We start from the raw sequence: 24,360 nt of genomic DNA, 5'->3' as shown, positions 1-24,360 counted from the left end.
CGAGTGCCCAACGTCCCGATGTAAGGATGCTTATGCCCTCAGACACCTGGATTATCCCTAGAATATTCCCATAAGGGAGGGTTACAGACTGTCATTACAGAAAAGCTATTACAAATCAGGCCCATAACACGCCTGTCCGTGCGGGGCCTGTTACAATGGGCCGAATCCCACATGGGCCTCCAGGTCGGGTGAGGACGTGGGATGGAGAGACTTCGTCGTAGGCCTTCGTCTTGCAGTGAAGGGGACGGAGGGTGGGCCACACCGGTCATCTTTCCTCCGTTGGTGCAGCGAGTTGATGAAGGCCTGGAGCGAAGGGTAGCGTCTTCGCCTTCGCCCCAACAGTGGGTCTGCAACGTCTTACTACTAATGACCATGGTCGTCAGGTCCTTCACCTGTGGTTTGTTGTAAGGTCTGTTTAGTTAACTGACCAACATGACACCGTTACAGGGAATTTTGGGAAAACCAATTGCTACACGGCTAGTTCGGCGTATCAAGTCCAATTCTTCGGTAGCATGAACAAACACATTTGGATGAAGATTTGGAAGGCAAATGTGCTAAGTAAATGCAAGATTTTTCTCTGGCTGCTCCTACAGAGTCGACTCCCTATTGTGGTTAGAATTGTCAGGCATGGGGGACACATCGTTCTTACCTGCACCATTTGCCAGAATGATCCTGAATCTCATATACACTTGATGGCATCTTTGCAGTTACACCCTCCGTTACTGGCAGCTATTTGTAAAATGTTTCTGTCGGCGTTTCGAGACCGGGGGGCCCTGGACCGACGAGTGAAATGTCGCCGCGTGCCCCAGCCCAGATGGGTCGGCGCGAGATGGAGCGCGAAGGGGGGAAAAAGCAGCCGGAGCAAGAGAGAGAGAGAGAGGTGGGAATCCCGCGGCCTTCGTGTTTGTCCCGCGCCCAGGTCGGGTGCGCTTGCAGTAGGGGGTTACAAGCGTCCACGCGGGAGGGGGAGCAAGCGGCGTCACGCGAGCGCCAGTCCCGTCCTCTTCCCCGCGCGACCAACCTCCTGTAAGAGGGCCCTGGTCCTTCCTTTTATAGGCGCAAGGAGAGGATCCAGGTGTACAATGGGGGTGTAGCAGAGTGCTAACGTGTCTAGCGGAGGAGAGCTAGTGCCCTAAGTACATGCCATCATGGCAGCCGGAGAGGTTTTGGCACCCAGTTCGTGTGGTGTCGTGGCCGTCGGAGGAGCGCTGGAGCCTAGCGGAAGGACAACTGTCGGGCTGTCGACTCCTTGCTGACGTCCTCTTGCTTCCGTAAGGGGGCTGAGAGCCGCCGTCGTCATAGAGCGTGCGGGGCGCCATCATTACTTGTCTGGCGGAGCGAGCCAGATGGGACGCCGGTCTTGTTCCCCGTAGCCTGAGTCAGCTTGGGGTAGGGTAATGATGGCGCCTCCTGTTGACGAGGTCGGTCCGCGCCCTAGGTTGGGCGATGTGGAGGCTCCTTCGAGGTCGAGGTCGAGTCTGTCTTCCATGGCCGAGGTTGAGTCCGAGCCCCTGGGTCGGGCGAGGCGGAGACCGTCGGCTGAAGCCAGGGCTGAGTCCGAGCCCTGGGGTCGGGCGAATCGGAGTTCGCCGTCTTCCGGGGCTGAGCCCAAGTTCGAGCCCTGGGTCGGGCGGAGCGGAGTTCGTCGTCTTCCGGGGCTGAGCCCGAGTCCGAGCCCTGGGGTCGGGCGGATCGGAGTTCGCCGTCTTCCGGGGCTGAGCCCAAGTTCGAGCCCTGGGTCGGGCGGAGCGGAGTTCGCCGTCTTCCGGGGCTGAGCCCAAGTCCGAGCCCTGGGTCGGGCGGAGCGGAGTTCGCCGTCTTTCGGGGCTGAGCCCGAGTTCGAGCCCTGGGTCGGGCGGAGCGGAGTTCGCCGTCTTCCGGGGCTGAGCCCGAGTCCGAGCCCTGGGTCGGGCGGAGCGGAGTTCGCCGTCTTCCGGGGCTGAGCCCGAGTCCGAGCCGTGGGTCGCGCGGAGCGGAGTTCCCTATGGTGCCTGAGGCCGGGCCTGACGGCCTGTCAGCCTCACTCTTTCGAGTGGCACAGCAGTCGGAGCGGCGCAGGCGGCGCTGTCCTTCTGTCAGGCCGGTCAGTGGAGCGGCGAAGTGACTGCGGTCACTTCGGCTCTGTCGACTGGAGGACATGCGTCAGGATAAAGGTGTCAGGCCACCTTTGCATTAAATGCCCCTGCGATTTGGTCGGTTGGCATGGCGATTTGGCCAGGGTTGCTTCTTGGCGAAGACTGGGCCTCGGGCGAGCCGGAAGTTTGTTCGTCGCTGGAGGGGGGCCTCGGGCGAGACGGAGATCCTCCGGGGTCGGCTGCCCATGCCCGAGGCTGGGCTCGGGCGAGGCGTGATCGAGTCCCTCGAATGGACCGATCCCTGGCTTAGTCGCACCCATCAGGCCTTTGCAGCTTTGTGCTGATGGGGGTTACCAGCTGAGAATTAGGAGCCTTGAGGGTACCCCTAATTATGGTCCCCGACAGTAGCCCTTGAGCCTCGAAGGGAGTGTTAACACTCGCTTGGAGGCTTTTGTCGCACTTTTTTGCAAGGGGACCAGCCTTTCTCGGTTGCGTTTTGTTCCGGTGGGTGCGCGCGAGCGCACCCGCCGGGTGTAGCCCCTGAGGCCTCGGAGGAGTGGTTTGACTCCTCCGAGGTCTTAATGCCTCGTGCAATGCTTCGGCTGGTCTGGTTGTTCCCTCATGCGAGCTGGCCGTAGCCCGGGTGCACGGTCGGGTCCCAAGTTCTCGGGCTGGTATGTTGACGCTGTCAACGGTTTGGCCGGAGCCGGGTTTGCGAGAGCAGCCTCCGAGCCTCCGCACAGGGCGAGAGGACGGTTAGGGACAGACTCGACTTTTTTACATACGCCCCTGCGTCGCCTTTCCGCAAGGAGGAGGGGGGGAAAGCGCCATGTTGCCCTCGGAGGGCGCCGAACATGGTGTCTCCGGTGAGCTGCTGGCGGGTAATCCGAGTGGACGCCCGTGCCCCATTTGTTAGGGGTCGGCTAGAGGCCCGGAGGCGCGCTCAAAAGTACCTGCGGGTGATCTGCCGGACCCGGTCCCCTGTCGACGGGGTCCGAGGGCTCGATGCCTCCCTCTGATGGGATTCCGTTACAAGATCGTTCCCGCTGGTCTCGGAAATGTCCTAGGGTACCTCGAGAGCGTAGCCCGAGCCTTGGTTATGTATCGAACGTACCCAGGGTCATCCCTCGCTCTATGTCTGAGGCGGCTGTGAACCCTTCGAGGGCCAGCCTTCGAACCCCTGATCAGTAGTGGGCGCGGAGCCTGAGTGGCCTGAGGCGGCCGTTGAACCCTTCCGAGGGGCCGGCCTTCGAACCTCTGACCAGTAGTGGGTGTGGAGCCCACGCGCTCTGAGGCGACTGTTAAACCCCTCCGAGGGGCCAGCCTTTGAACCTCTGATCAGTAGGGAGGCTCGGAGCCTGTTTCCTTCACGGAGAAGGATCCTTTTCGGGGTATCCCCCTTTCCCGGTCCCTGTTGTAAGAGAGAGAAAGAGGAAAAGGATACGAAATCGAATGATGTGGCGTACCTTTTTTGACGCGGTCATTATGGCGAAGGCGAAGCGTCGCTTGCTTCCCCTGCCAGAGGCGCCGCCTGTCCCGCCGCGGAGTTAATGCGACGGGGCGAGTAGTTCGCGGGGCGGTCGTTGCGCGTGTGCGAGCCGTTCGAGGAACGGAACACGGGCGCACCGTCTTCACGCCGTGAGAGAGGGTTCTCTCGCTGCCCCAGGATGGGACGTAAGCTTGGCTGACGACGTGACCGCTGCTCCCGCCCGCCTGCCATCACCATTACTGCTGGCCCATTTTTGGTCGTATTGACCGTGGCGCCTGGCTGGCACTGCTGGGTCGTACGCAGGGTTGCCTCGAGTCGCGGTACTGGTTCCGCAGTCGAGGAGGTGTGGCAGTGGCGCGAGTGGCGGTGCAGTTGCTTGCACGTAGCGACCGGCGCGCCGGTGGCATGACGCGTGGGCGTGGGCCCCCATGCTGGGTGCGTTGGAAGTCGGAGGGGCGCGCCCACTTGGCGCGGTTGCATGCCGCCTGCATGGCTGCCCGCCCTTTCGCTCGCTGGTCTGGACGAAAGTGGAGGAATGCTCGTAACCGCTGGGCGGTTGCATGCACCGCGCACCGCGGTTTGGCTTCTTCTGCTTTGGGCCAGCTTGCATGACGCGTGGGACCCAGCCCCCGCGCCGTAGGGGGAGGATCTTGGAGCGTGTTGGAGAAGACTCATCCCACGACGGCTGGGGACGCAAGTAGGGAGAGTCGCCTTTAAAAGGAGGGTGACCCCCTTGAAAGGCGACCATGTCTTCGAGCTCCCTTATGCATCGTGTCTTTCCACCTTCCGAGCCCCCGAATGGGGGACACCTGCAATCCTTTCGCCTTGTCGTTAGAGGAATGCAACTCCGTGGGAGTTGGTACCTTTCAGCCATCGTTCGGCTTCAAGGATTTTCATCATGCAGCCCGGCTGCACCCCTCCACCGGCGGTCACCCAAGACGGTGACCTCCAGTTCGATGGCGAGGGAAAGCAAGCCGGGCTGCGGCCTCTGCCCCTCCCTCAGCCTCAAGGATTTTCATCATCAGTGCTGGGGAGGGGAGTGTGCCGAGTTGGGGTCGGTCCCTACGCGGGCGGCGGCCCGCTCCTTCCCTCAGTGATCGGCGGGAAGGGCGTTTGCCGTCCGTGGCATTGGCAGCTGTCGCGTGCCTGGCTCTCCGACCCGAGTGGCTTCGGAGCCGCTCCCGGCGCCGCCTTCCGCCACGGCAGCTGGAAGAGGTTCTTCCGCCGACGAGATGGTCGGGGCCGCCCACGGACCGACCTCCAACTCTACGGCCTTCTGCCCGTCCTTGCCTCACGAGTTTGGGCACGGACGAGGGCCTCATGGCAGCAGCATCCGCCCTGAGGTCATCGTTGCTGCTGTTCGGCCCCCCGGAGCAGAAGTCGTCGTCGTCGCCGCTGCTGGAGCAGGTGACGGCGAGCCGTTCGTCGGTCTTCTGTTGCTCCGCAGGCCCCCCAATCATGTGGGGTTGTTCGTACCTGCAGAGCTGGAACCGGAGTTCCGTTTGTAATGGCACCTTGAATGCCGGTCTTTTTTTCATTGTGGCTGTCGGGGCCTGAACGTGTATGTATTTTTGGCGCGGAGCCGTGTTTTTTCCTCATTTTCGAGCACTAAGACTCGCCTGTTGGTTGTCTGAACTGCTTCACCAAGCATGGGTCGCCCCGTGCAAAGGTGACGAGTGAGGTATCCGTATCCCGGAGGCGTAGGAGTCCCTCGGCTCGGTCGGCCTTGCTGTCCGAGGCTTCTCTTGCTTAGTTAAAGGAACCCCTCGGCCGCTCTTCGGTGAGCCGGAGCCAGGGGTAGCGGTGTCAGCACGGACAGAGGCAGAGTTGGCTCGAAAAGAAGACTTGGTCGGCCGGAGCCTGGCCGGGTCGTCCGTTAGCGGGACCGACGCCGGAGTTGATCTGCCGAGGCCTCGGGCCGGGCTGATGTCTTCGGGGGACAGCTGGCCGAGGCCTCGGGGTGACCAGCTGAGCCGCCTGCTCGAGCCGGATTCTTAGAGAAGACCCTGGCGGCGATGGCCCGGGCGTGATGATGATGTCGTCCTTCAGAGTGGAGATCCTCGGACCGCGTCGCCGTCCGAGGCTAGGTCGGACCTCGCCGAAGGTGTAGTCATCGCCGAGGGTGCTGCTGCTCCCTTCAACTGTCGAGATCCGAGCCTGCAGGGTCGGATTATCTTGTAGTGTGCGTTTTCTGCGGCCGCCGAGGCCCAAAAACACACCCTCGCCGTGTTGTGAAGCTTCGCTTCTTTTCCTCTTGTTTCAAGTATCTGGACTTTTTCGTCGGTAACAGAATTGTCTGTGCGAGCGAGAGTTGCTTTTCACGGAAGGTGATGAGTGAGGTATCCGTATCCCGGAGGCGTAGGAATCCCTCGGCTCGGTTGGCCTTGCGGCTTACGCGCGCTCTTGCCCACCCATGGGGTTCTGTCACCGACGCAGTCGAGAAGGCCCGAAGAATCGCTTCGGCAGAGGAGCTTTCGAGCGTGAAGACTTGTTCGGTCCGCGGAATCACCTATCCGAACGCGAGTTACTTATCGCAGAAGGTGATGAGTGAGGTATCCGTATCCCGGAGGCGTAGGAGTCCCTCGGCTCGGTCAGCCTTGGCTGCTTACGTGTACTCCGTCGTTTTCAGGATCCACTTTCAAAGTAGTCGAAAAGCACGAAAGACATTCTGGCAGAAAAGATCTTTTTTCGAGGAAAATTTCGACGCAGAGGGGGTTCCCCCCTTTTAGCCCCCGAGGGAGGGTCGGGCTTTGCCGAGGCAAGGCTGACCCTTCCTTGATGACTAAACTTTACTTGGGAGCGAGGTATATGAACAACTTGAAAGCATCTTAAGGGTAGAAGCGATGTAGCTGTTGGATGTTCCAAGCGTTGTTGTAGACCTCGCCTTGACTGTTGGCCAGCTTGTACGTTCCGTGCTTCAGAACTTTGGCGATGACGAACGGCCCTTCCCAGGGAGGCGTGAGCTTGTGCCTCCCTTGGGCGTCCTGTCGCAGCCGAAGCACCAGGTCGCCCACCTGGAGGTCTCGGGACCGGACCCCTCGGGCGTGGTAGCGTCGCAGGGACTGCTGGTACCGCGCCGAGTGCAGTAAGGCCATGTCCCGAGTCTCTTCCAGCTGGTCCAGCGAGTCTTCTTGACTAGCTTGGTTGCTTTGGTCGGCATAGGCCCTCGTCCTTGGGGAACCGTATTCTAAGTTTGTGGGCAAGATGGCCTCGGCCCCATAGACTAGAAAGAACGGCGTGAAGCCCGTGGCTCGGCTCGGCGTTGTCCTCAGGCTCCAGACCACCGAGGGGAGTTCCTTCATCCATTGCTTGCCGAACTTGTTGAGGTCGTTGTAGATCCGAGGCTTGAGTCCTTGTAGAATCATGCCGTTGGCACGCTCTACTTGCCCATTCGTCATAGGGTGAGCCACGGCGGCCCAGTCCACCCGGATGTGGTGATCCTCGCAGAAGTCCAGGAACTTTCTGCCGGTGAACTGGGTGCCGTTGTCGGTGATGATGGAGTTCGGGACCCCAAAACGATGGATGATGTTGGTGAAGAACGCCACCGACTGTTCGGACCTGATGCTGTTTAGGGATCGGACCTCGATCCACTTGGAGAATTTGTCGATGGCGACCAACAGGTGTGTGTAGCCCCCGGGTGCCTTCTGCAAGGGGCCGACGAGGTCCAGACCCCACACAACAAAAGGCCAGGTGATGGGTATCGTCTGCAGAGCCTGAGCGGGCAGGTGGGTCTGCCTCGCGTAGAACTGACACCCTTCGCAGGTGCGGACAATTCTAGTGGCGTCGACCACCGCCGTCGGCCAGTAGAAACCTTGTCGGAAGGCGTTTCCAACAAGGGCTCGAGGTGCTGCGTGATGGCCGCAAGCCCCCGAGTGTATCTCTTGTAGGAGCTCCTGACCTTCGGCGATGGAAATGCATCGCTGGAGGATGCCTGAGGGGCTGCGGTGGTAGAGCTCCTTCCCATCCCCCAGCAAGACGAACGACTTGGTGCATCGCGCCAACCGCCGAGCTTCGGCTCGGTCGAGGGGTAGCTCTCCTCGGTGGAGATATCGCAGGCACGGGGTCTGCCAGTTTCGATTAGGCGTGACCCCGCCTCGCTCCTCCTCGACGCGCAGTGCCTCACCCTCGGGGGCCGAGGGTACCTCGGGCTGAACCAAGGGTGCCTCGGGCCGAGCTAAGGGTGCCTCGGGCCGAGCCGAGGGTGCCTCGGACTGAGCCGAGGGTGCCTCGGGTTGGGCCGAGGGTGCCTCGGGCTCGGGCGTGTCGTTGATCTTGACGGAGGGTTGATGCAGGTCTCGGGAGAAGACGTCCGGGGGAACCGTTGTTCGCCCCGAGGCTATTTTAGCCAGCTCGTCCGCAGTCTCGTTGTAGCGCCGGGCGATGTGGTTGAGCTCGAGCCCGTAGAACTTGTCTTCCAGGCGCCGAACCTCATCGCAGTAGGCTTCCATCTTCGGGTCGCGGCAGTCGGAGTTCTTCATGACTTGGTCGATGACGAGTTGCGAGTCACCGCGAGCGTCGAGGCATCGAACCCCTAGCTCGATGGCGATGCGCAACCCGTTGACCAGAGCCTCGTACTCAGCCACATTATTGGACGCCGGGAAGTGGAGGCGTAGCACGTAGCGTAGATGCTTTCCGAGGGGCGGGATGAAGAGTAGGCCTGCGCCGGCTCCTGTCTTCATCAGCGACCCATCGAAGAACATGGTCCAGAGTTCCGGTTGGATCGGAGCTGTTGGGAGCTGGGTGTCGACCCATTCAGCCACGAAGTCCGCCAAGACCTGGGACTTTATGGCCTTCCGAGGGGCGAACGAGATTGTTTCGCCCATGATTTCCACCGCCCACTTTGCGATTCTACCCGAGGCCTCTCGGCACTGGATGATCTCCCCCAGGGGGAAGGATGACACCACAGTTACCGGATGAGACTCGAAGTAGTGTCGCAACTAACGCCGCGTCAGGATCACCACGTATAGCAGCTTCTGAACTTGTGGGTAGCGGATCTTGGTCGCGGACAGTACCTCGCTGATGAAGTATACTGGCCTCTGGACGGGCAATGTATGCCCCTCTTCTCGTCTCTCAACCACGATCGCGGCGCTAACCACCTGAGTGGTCGCGACGACATAGATCAAGAGGGCTTCTCCGGCAGCGGGGGGCACCAAGATGGGCGCATTCGTGAGGAGCGCCTTCAGGTTCCCGAGGGCTTCCTCGGCCTCAGGGGTCCAAGTGAAGCACTCGGCCTTCCTTAAGAGGCAGTACAGAGGCAGGCCTCTTTCGCCGAGGCGTGAGATGAAGCGGCTCAGAGCCGCAAGGCATCCCATGACTCTCTGTACGCCCTTCAAGTCCTTGATGGGCCCCATGCTGGTGATGGCTGCGATCTTCTCCGGGTTGGCTTCGATGCCCCGTTCGGAGACGATGAACCCCAAGAGCATGCCTCGGGTCCCCCGAAGACACACTTTTCGGGATTGAGCTTCACACCTTTCGCCTTGAGACATTGGAATGTCACTTCAAGGTCGGAAAGGAGGTCAAAGGCTTTCCTCGTCTTGACTATGATGTCATCGACGTAGGCCTCGACCGTCCGGCCGATGCGTTCGCCGAACACATGGTTCATGCACCGCTGGTACGTCGCACCCGCATTCCTCAAGCCGAACGACATGGTGACATAGCAGTACATGCCGAAGGGCGTGATGAAAGAAGTCGCGAGCTGGTCAGACTCCATCCTGATTTGGTGATACCCTGAGTAGGCATCGAGGAAAGACAGGGTTTCACACCCAGCAGTGGAATCCACGATTTGATCGATGCGAGGCAGAGGGTAGGGAACCTTCGGACATGCTTTGTTTAGACCAGTGTAGTCTACACACATCCGCCATTTCCCTCCTTTCTTTCTCACAAGCATAGGGTTGGCAAGCCATTCGGGATGGAATACCTCTTTGATGAACCCTGCCGCCATTAGCTTGTGGATCTCCTCACCTATGGCTCTGCGCTTTTCTTCGTCGAATCGGCGCAGAGGCTGCTTCACGGGTCGGGCTCCAGCTCGGATATCCAGCGAGTGCTCGGCGACATCCCTCGGTATGCCGGGTATGTCCGAGGGACTCCACGCGAAAACGTCGGCGTTCGCGCGGAGAAAGTCGACGAGCATTGCTTCCTATTTGGGATCGAGCTCAGAGCCGATCCGGATCTGCTTAGAGGCGTCGCCGCTAGGGTCGAGGGGGACGGACTTAACCGCCTCCGCTGGCTCAAAGTTGCCGGCGTGGCGCTTCACGTCTGGCACCTCCTTAGAGAGGCTCTCCAGGTCAGCGATGAGGGCTTCGGCGTACTCCACGCACTCGACGTCGCATTCGAACGCGTGTCGGTACGTGGGGCCAACGGTGATGACCCCGTTGGGGCCCGACATCTTGAGCTTGAGGTAGGTGTAGTTGGGGACGGCCATGAACTTCGCGTAGCATGGCCTCCCCAACACTGCGTGGTAGGTTCCTCGGAACCTGACCACCTCGAACGTGAGGGTTTCCCTTCGGAAGTTGGAGGGTGCTCTGAAGAAGATGGGAAGGTCGAGTTGTCCGAGGGGCTGGACGCGTTTCCCAGGGATGATCCCGTGGAAAGGCGCAGCGCCTGCCCGGACCGAGGACAGATCAACACGCAGGAGCCCGAGGGTCTCGGCGTAGATGATGTTGAGGCTGCTGCCTCCGTCCATGAGGACCTTGGTGAGTCTGACGTCGCCGATGATGGGGTCGACAACGAGCGGGTATTTCCCCGGGCTCGGCACGTGGTCGAGGTGATCGGCTTGATCAAAGGTGATGGGCTTGTCGGACCAGTCTAGGTAGACTGGCTCCGCCACCTTCACCGAACTGACCTCCCGACGCTCTTGCTTGCGGTGCCGAGCCGAGGCGTTTGCCGCTTGCCCACCGTAGATCATGAAGCAGTCGCGGACCTCAGGGAACTCTCCTGCCTAGTGATCTTCCTTCTTGTCGTTGTCGCGAGCCCTGCCACCCTCCGCGGGTGGCCCGACCCTGTGGAAGTGGCGCCGAAGCATAGCGCACTCCTCAAGGGTGTGCTTGACGGGCCCCTGATGATAGGGGCACGGCTCCTTGAGCATCTTGTCGAAGAGGTTGGCACCTCCGGGGGGTTTCCAAGGGTTCTTGTACTCGGCGGCGGCGACAAGGTCCGCGTCGGTGGCGTCGCGTTTCGCTTGCGACTTCTTCTTGCCCTTCTTCTTGGTGCCGCGCTGAGTTGATGCCTCGGGGGCATCTTCCGGTGGGCGGCCTTGGGGCTGCTTGTCCTTCCGGAAGATAGCCTCAACCGCCTCCTGGCCAGAGGCGAACTTGGTGGCGATGTCCATCAGCTCGCTCGCCCTGGTGGGGGTCTTTCGACCCAGCTTGCTGACCAGGTCGCGGCAAGTGGTGCCGGCGAGGAACGTGCCGATGACATCTGAATCGGTGATGTTGGGCAGCTCGGTGCGCTGCTTCGAGAATCGCCGGATGTAGTCCCGGAGAGACTCTCCCGGCTGCTGTCGGCAGCTTCGGAGGTCCCAGGAGTTTCCAGGGCGCACGTACGTGCCCTGGAAATTGCCGGCGAAGGCTTGGACCAGGTCGTCCCAGTTGGAGATCTGCCCCAGAGGCAGGTGCTCCAACCAGGCGCGAGCGGTGTCGGAAAGGAACAGGGGGAGGTTGCGGATGATGAGGTTGTCATCGTCCGTTCCACCCAGTTGGCAGGCCAGCCGGTAGTCTGCGAGCCACAGTTCCGGTCTCGTCTCCCCCGAGTACTTTGTGATAGTAGTCGGGGTTCGGAACCGGGTCGGGAACGGCACCCGTCGTATGGCGCGGCTGAAAGCCTGCGGATCGGGTGGTTCGGGCGAGGGACTCCGATCCTCCCCACTGTCGTAGCGTCCCCCACGCCTGGGGTGGTAGCCTCGGCGCACCCTCTCGTCGAGGTGGGCCCGACGGTCGTGGTGATGGTGCTCGTTGCCGAGGCGACCCGGGGCCGCAGGCGCTGTGTTGCGCGTGCGCCCGGTGTGGACCGAAGCTTCCCGCATGAATCGGGAAGTCGCGGCGCGATGTTCCGAGGGGTACCCCTGCCTTCGGGAGGCGGAGCTTCCAGGAGATTCTTGAGCTCTCCCTGAATTCGCCGCCCCTCGGTGGTTGACGGCTCCGGCATCACGCGGAGGAGCATTGCCGCTGCAGCCAGGTTCTGGCCGACTCCACTGGAAGCGGGTGGCGGCCTCACCCTGACATCGTCGGCGATGCGGTGCTGGAAGCCCTGGGGTAGATGACGCACTTCCCCGGCCGGAGGTTGGCCCGCCCATTCCTGCCCAACTTCCCGGCGGATCGGCTCAAGTGCTCCTGCTCCCTCGTCGAGCCTGGCCTACACCCCGCGGATTTGCTCGAGCTGTGGGTCATGACCCCCCGCCTGAACGGGGACCACTGCTAGCTCTCGTAGGATGTCAACGCGAGGCACAGGCCTAGGGAGATCACCGTTCTCCGGCATACCAAGATGGTTGCCTTCTGAGGGACCCCCTAGATCGACGTGGAAACATTCACGACTTGGGCCGCAGTCCTCGTCGCCGAGGCTGCGGCTACCGTCAGAACAGTTGGAAAGGCAGTACTCACATGCGGTCATGAAGTCCCGCATGGCACTGGGGTTACCAAGTCCGGAGAAATCCCAACAGAAGTCGGGCACGTCATCTTCCTCGGACCCCGAGGGCCCGTAGGTCGAGACGTCCGTCAGCCGGTCCCAGGGTGACCGCATACGGTACCCCAGAGGGTTTGGACTCGCCTCTACGAGAGCGTCCGCCAAAGCGAAGTCGCTTGGCGGATCGAGGCCGACTCCAAAAGGCGTGAGATGGGAATCGGTGGGTACCTCTTGGTCGACGGGCGGTGACGAAGTCACGTCAGGGACTGACTGCACCGTCGTCTCAGGTACGAGGGTGACGCCCAGCAAGCCTTTCGCGAGCGTGCTGGCGTTGTCCGTTTGCTTGGGATTGGCGCGTCGCGGGGAGACGGCGCTCGTCTTCGTCTCAGACGCGAGGTCGACGCCCGACGTGCCCCCCGTTGGGGCGCCGGCGCCGTCGACTCGCTCGACGGCCGACGAGGCGCTGCCTCCTGCTTGGCCATGGTTGCCCCGCCTCCTCCTCCGTCGGCGGGGGAGAGGATGGGGTGAGCTCGAATGTTGTTCTTCCACCACGCGGGGAAGACGTCGCCGATTCCGCCGCCGGCGGGCGGGCTGTCGATCACCATTGTCGTTGTTGCACGGCGGGGGAAGGAGTATCATGTCGTAGCTGCCGTCGAGGGACATGAACTCAAGACTCCCGAAACGGAGCACCGTCCCGGGCTGGAAAGGTTGTTGGAGACTGCCCATCTGGAGCTTGACGGGAAGCTGTTCGTCAACACGCAGCAGGCCCCTACCTGGCGCGCCAACTGTCAGCGTTTCGAGACCGGGGGGTCCCTGGACCGACGAGTGAAATGTCGTCGCGTGCCCCAGCCCAGATGGGTCGGCGCGAGACGGAGCGCGAAGGGGGGAAAAGGCAGCAGGAGCGAGAGAGAGAGAGAGAGAGGTGGAAATCCCGCGGCCTTCGTGTTTGTCCCGCGCCCAGGTCGGGTGCGCTTGCAGTAGGGGGTTACAAGCGTCCACGCGGGAGGGGGAGCGAGCGGCGTCACGCGAGCGCCAGTCCCATCCTCTTCCCCGCGCGGCCAACCTCCTGTAAGAGGGCCCTGGTCCTTCCTTTTATAGGCGCAAGGAGAGGATCCAGGTGTACAATGGGGGTGTAGCAGAGTGCTAACGTGTCTAGCGGAGGAGAGCTAGCGCCCTAAGTACATGCCATCGTGGCAGCCGGAGAGGTTTTGGCACCCAGTTCGTGTGGTGTCGTGGCCGTCGGAGGAGCGCTGGAGCCTTGCAGAAGGACAGCTGTCGGGGCTGTCGAGTCTTTGCTGACGTCCTCTTGCTTCCGTAAGGGGGCTGAGAGCCGCCGTCGTCATAGAGCGTGCGGGGCGCCATCATTACTTGTCTGGCGGAGCGAGCCAGATGGGACGCCGGTCTTGTTCCTCGTAGCCTGAGTCAGCTTGGGGTAGGGTAATGATGGCGCCTCCTGTTGACGAGGTCGGTCCGCGCCCTAGGTTGGGCGATGTGGAGGCTCCTCCGAGGTCGAGGTCGAGTCTGTCTTCCGTGGCCGAGGTCGAGTCCGAGCCCCTAGGTCGGGCGAGGCGGAGACCGTCGGCTGAAGCCAGGGCTGAGTCCAAGCCCTGGGGTCGGGCGAAGCGGAGTTCGTCGTCTTCCGGGGCTGAGCCCGAGTCCGAGCCCTGGGGTCGGGCGGATCGGAGTTCACCGTCTTCCGGGGCAGAGCCCAAGTCCGAGCCCTGGGTCGGGTGGAGCGGAGTTCGCCGTCTTCCGGGGCTGAGCCCAAGTCCGAGCCCTGGGTCGGGCGGAGCGGAGTTCGCCGTCTTCCGGGGCTGAGCCCGAGTCCGAGCCCTGGGTCGGGCGGAGCGGAGTTCGCCATATTCCGGGGCTGAGCCCGAGTCCGAGCCCTGGGTCGGGCGGAGCGGAGTTCGCCGTCTTCCGGGGCTGAGCCCGAGTCCGAGCCCTGGGTCGGGCGGAGCGGAGTTCCCTATGGTGCCTGAGGCCGGGTGTAACACCCTTAATTTGGGGGTATAAAATTTCTTTTCTAATATCCATCAAATTTAGGTGTTACTCTCTCAGTTCTTCGCTTTTCTTCTCTTTTTCCTAAAAATGGAGAATTGATTTGTTTTATATAGGTGTTAGCTTAGTAAAATAAAAAGCCTAGCTAGAGAAGTTTTGATTGTTACATTCATGTAGTTGCATATTGTTTATGGGTGCAAAAAGTTTTTGAAACATATAAAGATTATCTCGCTAATGTTTTTAGGAATGTTTGGAACCTTTGAAACGTTTTCGAGTATTAAATATGAATTTCTAGAAATTTCTAATACTATTTTTAATATCTAAAAAACAGTATTTGCGAAAATATTTTAATATCTAAAAACGGTATTTGAGAAAACCTAGATATTTCAAACTGATAGTATATATATTCCTCTTCAAGCGTGTTCTAGATCTCGTGTTCTTTTCGCAAGATCGTCAAACCACCTCATCTTCCCGCGAACATTATGTCGCTGGCTCGCGTCTACCCTGCTGTCCACCCCTGTCTACCTTCATCTACCCCTATTTAACTCTATCTAACCTAGTCTCGCACAACTCGTCGTGTAACCGCCTCTTGCTTGATCAGTACGCAAGCCACGATGGAATCGTCAACCACATCCCACACTCTCTTCCCTATATATAGATACACCCCTGACATTAGACATCCTTTCTTTTATTTCCCCTACCCAGCAGCATCCCGCAGCCCCTGCCGCAGTGCATGACGCCATGTGCCGGAGCATTGTTGTTCGCCATCGTTTCGCCGACAGCGCAGCCTTCTTCTGGTCATCTTCTTCATCTCCGGTGAGACTTTTCTCTTCTCTTTTCCTTCTGAGTTCTTTATTACTGTGCATCCTTCACCCATCATCGCCATGGCGCCATGCGTCGGCAGCCGCGTCGTCCAACACTGGTCGAGCGCTCTCGCTCACCCCATCCCCTACGCGGTTCCGCCCCTCCGATCCCATGGCGGCATGCCCCTGCACGAGTTCTCCGTGCCACCCTCATGGTCCTCACCCCATAGCCCCGGTCGTCACCTCTCCCTTCTCTCTTCCTTGCATCCCATCCTCTCTCTCCTGGCCGAGCAAGCCCCTTCCATGGTCGGACGACCAGCTGCAGTTACAGCAGCTCCCCTGCACGACCAGTGAGGCCTGGTGGCGCTTGCGCCCTGTTCCGCGCACTCCGGCCGATGAGCGCCCAGCGCTAGCCACCGCCCTGGACCCTGCTTGCATTGCATGGCACCTCCTTCCCTCTTCCCCTCACGGCGGTTAAGTCCAACGATGAAGAAAGCTCGTGTGTGCGACGTGCGGTTGCAGAGAAAAGTGGAGACCGTCTGGCCCACCCACGATCTCCTGGCTGCATGCGAGTATGCATGTATGCGACCAAAACAGGAACCACCTAGGCCCGTCCACTCATTTGGCGTACGTGTGACCCGCATGCAGCAAAGGAAATCTCCCTGCATGCGCACCGCGCAAACTCCAGTTTTGGCATGCGGCACAATTTCTTTACTCCATACGATCAGCGAAAGCAAAATAGTATCACACATAACCTACGGATTTTCTGCGGCCATGATCCCCGCAACCCTCCACATGGCAACCTATCAACCAATCAAATCGTGCCACATTATTTTTTTAATCCACGACTTATTAAATATGCATTATCTTTTCACGTCCAATTTATTCTGTTCCAGTCGTGTTAGTCTCCTAATAAAGTCGTGTACACGTTAAAAATATAATTTTGGTCGTAACACACATGTTTCAGTTAATTAATTAATTAATTAATGGTTTATCCGATGGTTATTAAAATAGCAATTTAATTTATAGTTTTAAGTTGCACTTTTATAAATATATGTTAACGTCATTAATACCAACGCAAATGTTTTAATTCATTACTTGCTTAGTGTAATCGTAATCGTGACGTGTATTTAGTAGTTCTCGTATGTCACGTCTTTTATAGTCTGTGAATTGTTATTTATTCTATTACGCGTAAACCCGTTACGTCTCGTTTTAGTCGTGTCAACTTCGTGATAACGTTGATTTGTCAGATCACATATTTTAGACATATTTTAGATAATTTATTTAATGTTTGCTCGACTAATATTGATTAGATTAACATTTCGATTAGATTATGAATAGTTTTCAACTTGCGCTGTGATAATAAACACTAACATGGTTAATGTTAACTTAAATTCTTTTTATTTATTTAATATTTGCTTAGTATAAACCTGCCGCCTATTTAGTTTTCCCTGCCTGTCGCGCGTATTGTTCTACACGCGATGGCGTGCTCGTTCTCTCTAGTCGCGCGGGCTGTCTCGTGCGTTGTTTCGCGCGTTGTCCGCATGCTAAGCCATGTGTGTCCACACGTCGTTCGTACGCTGTCGTGCTGTTTCGTGCATCGTAAATTCGCATCGCTTAAAATCTCTTGTGTTAATTAAATTACTTATTTATTTGACAGCTGTTAGCGTAACAGATTTAATCAGAACTAAATAGCAGTTATAATTTATATCTAATAATATCGAATTAAATATTAATTAACGCGATTAATACCAACTGAAATACTTTTTGTTAATTAATTGTTTGTTGTTCGCGCATGCTGTTTCGTGTGTCGTCGCGTGCTATTTCGCGTGTGTCAGCGTGTCGTTTGCACGCTGTCGTGTTGGGTTCGCCGTCGTCACGTTGTCTGCGCTAGCCGCGCGTGGTGCGCGCTAAGTCAAGTGCGGTCATGTTGTTTCACGCGTTACATGTTTCGTCTCGCTCCGCTAATTTGTCCCGCTTAGAGTCGCTGATGTTATTTAAATTACTCATTTAACTAAGAATTGTTAGTGTGATCAGCTAATTAAAACTGTGCAATAGCTCTAGTTCATTTTAAATAAATATCGATTAATATAATCATGTCAACCTAAATGTTATGATTCATACTCTTTTAGTGTAGACGCGATAACTTCTCGACCGTAGCTTCGACTGTCGCGTTTCTTTTTCCTCGCGTGACTGTAGTAACGCACTCTATTTTGTTTTCCATATTTTATTATGTTTTTATTTGAATGGTGTAATGTTCTTATGCATGTATATGTTTGTTTGTGCCTGTTTGTATTTGTTGTGCGTTGCGAATAGATTGCGATCTATTTCCGAGCTTCGAGGAATCGACAGTCAAGCTTCGGCGACCAAGTGATCTGGCTCTTCGAGTTCTACAAGATTGAAGACCCTGAGCATCTGTTTGGTGAAGGCAAGTGTCCTCTGACCCATTATGTCCCATTTACTTTATAATACACTGTCCCGCATACTATGAACAACCTAAGGATTTACTAGCTTTCTATTTACCTTGTCCTTGATTTACCTTTTGGGTTACTATGGTTAGCTTCATGCTAGCGCTTTACTTTAATCAATGAACATGATGAGATACAATGATGATACTATGATTTTACTCTGGATATGATGATATACTTGTGGCATTTAGGGGACTCGAGCGGTTTCTCGAGTGCCTCTCCGTAAGGACCTGTTCGTTGAGAGACCACCCGGGATAACAGTGCAACCATGAGGGTGAAATGGGGCGCCCTTAGCTAATTAATTAGAGGAACTAGAGGTGTAGTTGCTTCGCCGTCGTGCCGTCAATGGGGTCCAGGCACAGTGCTTGCTCTGCCAAGGCTGGGTGCCGAGGTTCTTTCGTTTTGCTTTTGTTAGTCACCCTCCTGCGGGGAGAGGTACTGTGTTTATCAAACTGGAGAAACCTAACGGGCGGCTATGACCTCTAGGGAATCTTTGTAAAGGCTACGTAGTGATACCCTGCCGGACCACCTAGGAAGTGATCAATGGGGAGTCATGATCCCCGGGCAAAATGGGAATCACGGCTCATGGGTAAAGTGTGCGACCTCTGCAGAGGGAAGGAAACTGATATATCAACCGTGCTCACGGTTATGAGCGGCCTTGGGATCCTCTTTGATTAGAGATACTTGATCAGAGATGGTTGGTTTACAGATGACAAGGATGATGGTTATGACTATGGTAATGGTAAGTGGTATTCTTTCCGTTTGGAAAGGGTACTTTGAGTTAATAACTTGGGTTAATGTTAAAACCTGGCTCTCAATGAGTAACAATAACCTGACCAACTAAAAGCAACTACTTGACCTTAACCCCAAATAAAGCTAGTCCACTACAGCCAAACGGGACATTTGCTGAGTACGTTGATGTGTACTCACCCTTGCTTTCACAAAACACCAGGTTGCCTTTGGTGCAATCTATGCTCAGGTAAAGAAGAAGGCGTCGAGGCGAATCTCCAGGAGCTCCAGGACTTCGACGAGTTCGAGGATTAGGCTAGCGATCTCCCCCAGTCAGCTGCCTGTGGTGGGTTTATTTACGTTGGCTACGTTTCTGTTCTGTGTACTTTGATTATATTATGTAAATGACTCTAGTCTTTCATATTACTTATCTTTATTGTTATTCGAAGCATTGTGCTATGATGAGTCATTTATGTAATCGCTATGTACGTGAATTTCTGATCCTGGCACGTACATGGTTCGCATTCGGTTTACCTTCAAAACCGGGTGTGACATAAGTGGTATCAAAGCCGTGCTGACTGTAGGACCGCTGACCTAGAGTAGCATTGGCCGTTTTAAGGACTATTTGACTCTTACTTCAACCCATCCTTGATTCTGCTTCAAAATATTAGTCACCTCGACTAATTCTAGGTTATGTTCCTATATGCCCCCTTGCTAAAAGTATTTTATATAGTATGGTCTATACTTTTCTCAATTTATTAGATCTGATCTCATTCTTGTGCTTGCGACATCTTTGTAGATGCCCCCTGACCATAGCCTTTAGTCTTTTGGGACTCTTTCCTCGTCCATTATTAAATTGCTACCATTTGACCATCTGTATTCCATTTTGTTATTGACATGCTCGTATCCTTGCATTTTAAATACCCTTATCCCTTAATCTAAAGAACTTACCCTTGTACCTCTGTTGCCCATTTAAATAGTTCAGTTTATGTGTCCATGACCTTCTTGTCTCCTGAGATCCTTTCTTATTCTGTTGTTAAGTCGCTATCTTTCGACAATTTCTATGCCCTTGGTCTTAGTATGCTCGTATCCTTGGAATCTTGCATACCCTTGTATTCCTATGTATGCTTATTTTCATACCCCAATAACTGTTCAAGACATTTCAGTTAACATGTCCCTGGCCACCCTTATTTCTTAATGATCCAGGAGCGGTCATTTTATTTTGCACATCCTTGGTGATCTCATTAATTCCTTATAATTTCCCTCAGTAATAATTTATGTTACTTCAACCATTTTATTGGGACCTTACCTATCTTATCCTTGATTGTTTTCTCCACTTCGTCAGTCTTGTCTTAACTCTGTCCGTGGTTATGCTTTTCATCATTATCACCTTTGCAATTATCACCTCTATATCTTGCTTTGATGTTTATCTTATTTTGGCCCTTTAAAATCTCCTCTTTTCCATCTCAATCCAAGAGTTGTATGTTTTACCTATTTTCTCTTAGACGTATCATCTTATTTGTTAATTGCAAGTTTTTAACTCCATCCTTTGCCTAGTTTTGTTTGTTATTACCTTTACCTTTTCCATCCCTCGACTATACATTCGTGATTATGTTATGTCTGTTATCTAAAATCTCCAATATTCTATCCCAATCTGAGAGTGGTGCCTTACTTATCTTACCCTTGGCAATATCCTCTTCTTTACCGCGTGTAAGCCTTGATGTAACTCCATCCTTTATTGTACTTATACCACTGGCTCTTCTGTGCCTTCATCTTTTCCCTTATGCCCTTGTCCATTATCGCCTTTGACCCTTGCGATATTTATGTCTTCTACCTAAATTCTTACCTTGTACTTATCCTTTAAAAGCCTCCCCTGTCTTTCGACCCGATTTGAGAGCTGTGAGTTACCTACCTCTCCCTTGATTTCTTTTTACTCCTTGTCACCTTACAAGTTGTCTTAATTCCATCCTTTGCTGTGTTTTTATTTTTTATCACCATCACCTTGTCATCCATCAATCTTTCTTGGACACTCAACTTTATTCCTACTCTAAAAAAATCTCCTCTCTTCCACCTCAATTTGAGAGTGGCAGTTTACCTATTTGGACCTTGGATGTATCCTCTCCTTTTTCATTTGCAGGTCTGGTCTTAACTCCATCCTTTATGGTACTTATATCCTTTGCCTTATGCCTATTTACCTCCTCTCCTACATCCTTGTCCGCTACCACCTTTAAACCTTTGTAATATCTATACCCATATCTTCACGCTTACTTTGAACCTACCCTTTGAAGCCTCCTCTTTTCCATCCCTGTTCGAGGATAATGCCTCATCTATTTCATCATTGATTGCTCCCCCTTCTTTGACACCTTGCAAGTTTTTTCTAAAATACATCCTTGGTTGTGTGTTTGACTGTTATCACCTTAACCCTTGTCATCCCGTCATCTTTACCTTGATGCTTATCATGTACCCATATTTTAAAGCCACATTTCAAGAGTGATGTCTTACCCATCCCGCTCTTATTCGTTCCCTTTTCCTCTGTCGCGTTGCAAGTCTTAGCTTTTGCTCGATATCACCCTTACCTTCCTAATATCTAGATCTTTCCATGATGCTTATCCTATACCTACCTTTTGAAATATCATCTTTCCCTTCTCTATTTAAGAATGGTGTTTTACCTATCCTGACCTTGGTTGCATTCTCTCCCTATTGATTCCAATCCTTGCTTTAGCTCCATCCTTTATTATGATCATGCCCTACCCTCCATGTCTTATTATTCTCCTTGCCTTTCGATGGCCTTAGAGCAGTTTCCCCTTGGTAAGGAAAGACCACTATTTAATTAAAAGGAACGTATAGCAACGAGATGTTTGTTGTTGTGTGCTCGTGATGTTTGTCTTTGTGTGATGACTGATTTGCTTCTTTGTGATGAGTGTTGATGTGTTGTGGCCCTTGGTCCGCAATGACATCAGTTGACTAGGTGAGTGTCATATATTTAAGTAGTTGGGTTCTCCCCCTGCTCTCTCTAATCCGTCTATACTTACCTTTTCTCGCTATTCATTCCTCTTGCACCTGTCCATTTGGCAACCTCCAACTCCTCCAAATCAGTCAAGATCAGAGTCGGCAGCATCTTCACCAAATGCATATCAATGCTCCTATTAAGGGGGTTAGCTGCTAACCCCAATGAAGGCAATGCGATCAACATCAACCAACAAGATCGGAGTGGCGCAATGAAAGCATGTGTGGATCCTAACCCATAGGTCCAAGGAATCCTCAAGAATTGTATCAATTGGTCTCGAGCATCTGAAGGTCAAAGCAACCGGTCCACAAGTTAAGCTTGCAGAGTCAAAGTTAACTCAAGAAAGCCTTGGACAACCAATGAACCAGCTTTGTTGTTCTTGCTAGCCTCTTCTTGAATCTCGAGGGCGAGATTCTGTTAAGGGGGTTAGATTTGTAACACCCTTAATTTGGGGGTATAAAATTTCTTTTCTAATATCCATCAAATTTAGGTGTTACTCTCTCAGTTCTTCGCTTTTCTTCTCTTTTTCCTAAAAATGGAGAATTGATTTGTTTTATATAGGTGTTAGCTTAGTAAAATAAAAAGCCTAGCTAGAGAAGTTTTGATTGTTACATTCATGTAGTTGCATATTGTTTATGGGTGCAAAAAGTTTTTGAAACATATAAAGATTATCTCGCTAATGTTTTTAGGAATGTTTGGAACCTTTGAAACGTTTTCGAGTATTAAATATGAATTTCTAGAAATTTCTAATACTATTTTTAATATCTAAAAAACAGTATTTGCGAAAATATTTTAATATCTAAAAACGGTATTTGAGAAAACCTAGATATTTCAAACTGATAGTATATATATTCCTCTTCAAGCGTGTTCTAGATCTCGTGTTCTTTTCGCAAGATCGTCAAACCACCTCATCTTCCCGCGAACATTATGTCGCTGGCTCGCGTCTACCCTGCTGTCCACCCCTGTCTACCTTCATCTACCCCTATTTAACTCTATCTAACCTAGTCTCGCACAACTCGTCGTGTAACCGCCTCTTGCTTGATCAGTACGCAAGCCACGATGGAATCGTCAACCACATCCCACACTCTCTTCCCTATATATAGATACACCCCTGACATTAGACATCCTTTCTTTTATTTCCCCTACCCAGCAGCATCCCGCAGCCCCTGCCGCAGTGCATGACGCCATGTGCCGGAGCATTGTTGTTCGCCATCGTTTCGCCGACAGCGCAGCCTTCTTCTGGTCATCTTCTTCATCTCCGGTGAGACTTTTCTCTTCTCTTTTCCTTCTGAGTTCTTTATTACTGTGCATCCTTCACCCATCATCGCCATGGCGCCATGCGTCGGCAGCCGCGTCGTCCAACACTGGTCGAGCGCTCTCGCTCACCCCATCCCCTACGCGGTTCCGCCCCTCCGATCCCATGGCGGCATGCCCCTGCACGAGTTCTCCGTGCCACCCTCATGGTCCTCACCCCATAGCCCCGGTCGTCACCTCTCCCTTCTCTCTTCCTTGCATCCCATCCTCTCTCTCCTGGCCGAGCAAGCCCCTTCCATGGTCGGACGACCAGCTGCAGTTACAGCAGCTCCCCTGCACGACCAGTGAGGCCTGGTGGCGCTTGCGCCCTGTTCCGCGCACTCCGGCCGATGAGCGCCCAGCGCTAGCCACCGCCCTGGACCCTGCTTGCATTGCATGGCACCTCCTTCCCTCTTCCCCTCACGGCGGTTAAGTCCAACGATGAAGAAAGCTCGTGTGTGCGACGTGCGGTTGCAGAGAAAAGTGGAGACCGTCTGGCCCACCCACGATCTCCTGGCTGCATGCGAGTATGCATGTATGCGACCAAAACAGGAACCACCTAGGCCCGTCCACTCATTTGGCGTACGTGTGACCCGCATGCAGCAAAGGAAATCTCCCTGCATGCGCACCGCGCAAACTCCAGTTTTGGCATGCGGCACAATTTCTTTACTCCATACGATCAGCGAAAGCAAAATAGTATCACACATAACCTACGGATTTTCTGCGGCCATGATCCCCGCAACCCTCCACATGGCAACCTATCAACCAATCAAATCGTGCCACATTATTTTTTTAATCCACGACTTATTAAATATGCATTATCTTTTCACGTCCAATTTATTCTGTTCCAGTCGTGTTAGTCTCCTAATAAAGTCGTGTACACGTTAAAAATATAATTTTGGTCGTAACACACATGTTTCAGTTAATTAATTAATTAATTAATGGTTTATCCGATGGTTATTAAAATAGCAATTTAATTTATAGTTTTAAGTTGCACTTTTATAAATATATGTTAACGTCATTAATACCAACGCAAATGTTTTAATTCATTACTTGCTTAGTGTAATCGTAATCGTGACGTGTATTTAGTAGTTCTCGTATGTCACGTCTTTTATAGTCTGTGAATTGTTATTTATTCTATTACGCGTAAACCCGTTACGTCTCGTTTTAGTCGTGTCAACTTCGTGATAACGTTGATTTGTCAGATCACATATTTTAGACATATTTTAGATAATTTATTTAATGTTTGCTCGACTAATATTGATTAGATTAACATTTCGATTAGATTATGAATAGTTTTCAACTTGCGCTGTGATAATAAACACTAACATGGTTAATGTTAACTTAAATTCTTTTTATTTATTTAATATTTGCTTAGTATAAACCTGCCGCCTATTTAGTTTTCCCTGCCTGTCGCGCGTATTGTTCTACACGCGATGGCGTGCTCGTTCTCTCTAGTCGCGCGGGCTGTCTCGTGCGTTGTTTCGCGCGTGGTCCGCATGCTAAGCCATGTGTGTCCACGCGTCGTTCGTACGCTGTCGTGCTGTTTCGTGCATCGTAAATTCGCATCGCTTAAAATCTCTTGTGTTAATTAAATTACTTATTTATTTGACAGCTGTTAGCGTAACAGATTTAATCAGAACTAAATAGCAGTTATAATTTATATCTAATAATATCGAATTAAATATTAATTAACGCGATTAATACCAACTGAAATACTTTTTGTTAATTAATTGTTTGTTGTTCGCGCATGCTGTTTCGTGTGTCGTCGCGTGCTATTTCGCGTGTGTCAGCGTGTCGTTTGCATGCTGTCGTGTTGGGTTCGCCGTCGTCACGTTGTCTGCGCTAGCCGCGCGTGGTGCGCGCTAAGTCAAGTGCG

Source organism: Zea mays, chromosome 4, assembly GCF_902167145.1.
Source record: "Zea mays cultivar B73 chromosome 4, Zm-B73-REFERENCE-NAM-5.0, whole genome shotgun sequence".
NCBI classification, from domain to species: Eukaryota; Viridiplantae; Streptophyta; class Magnoliopsida; order Poales; family Poaceae; genus Zea; species Zea mays.
The sequence above is the reverse complement of the archived record's forward strand: the minus strand, read 5'-3'. Positions refer to the sequence as shown.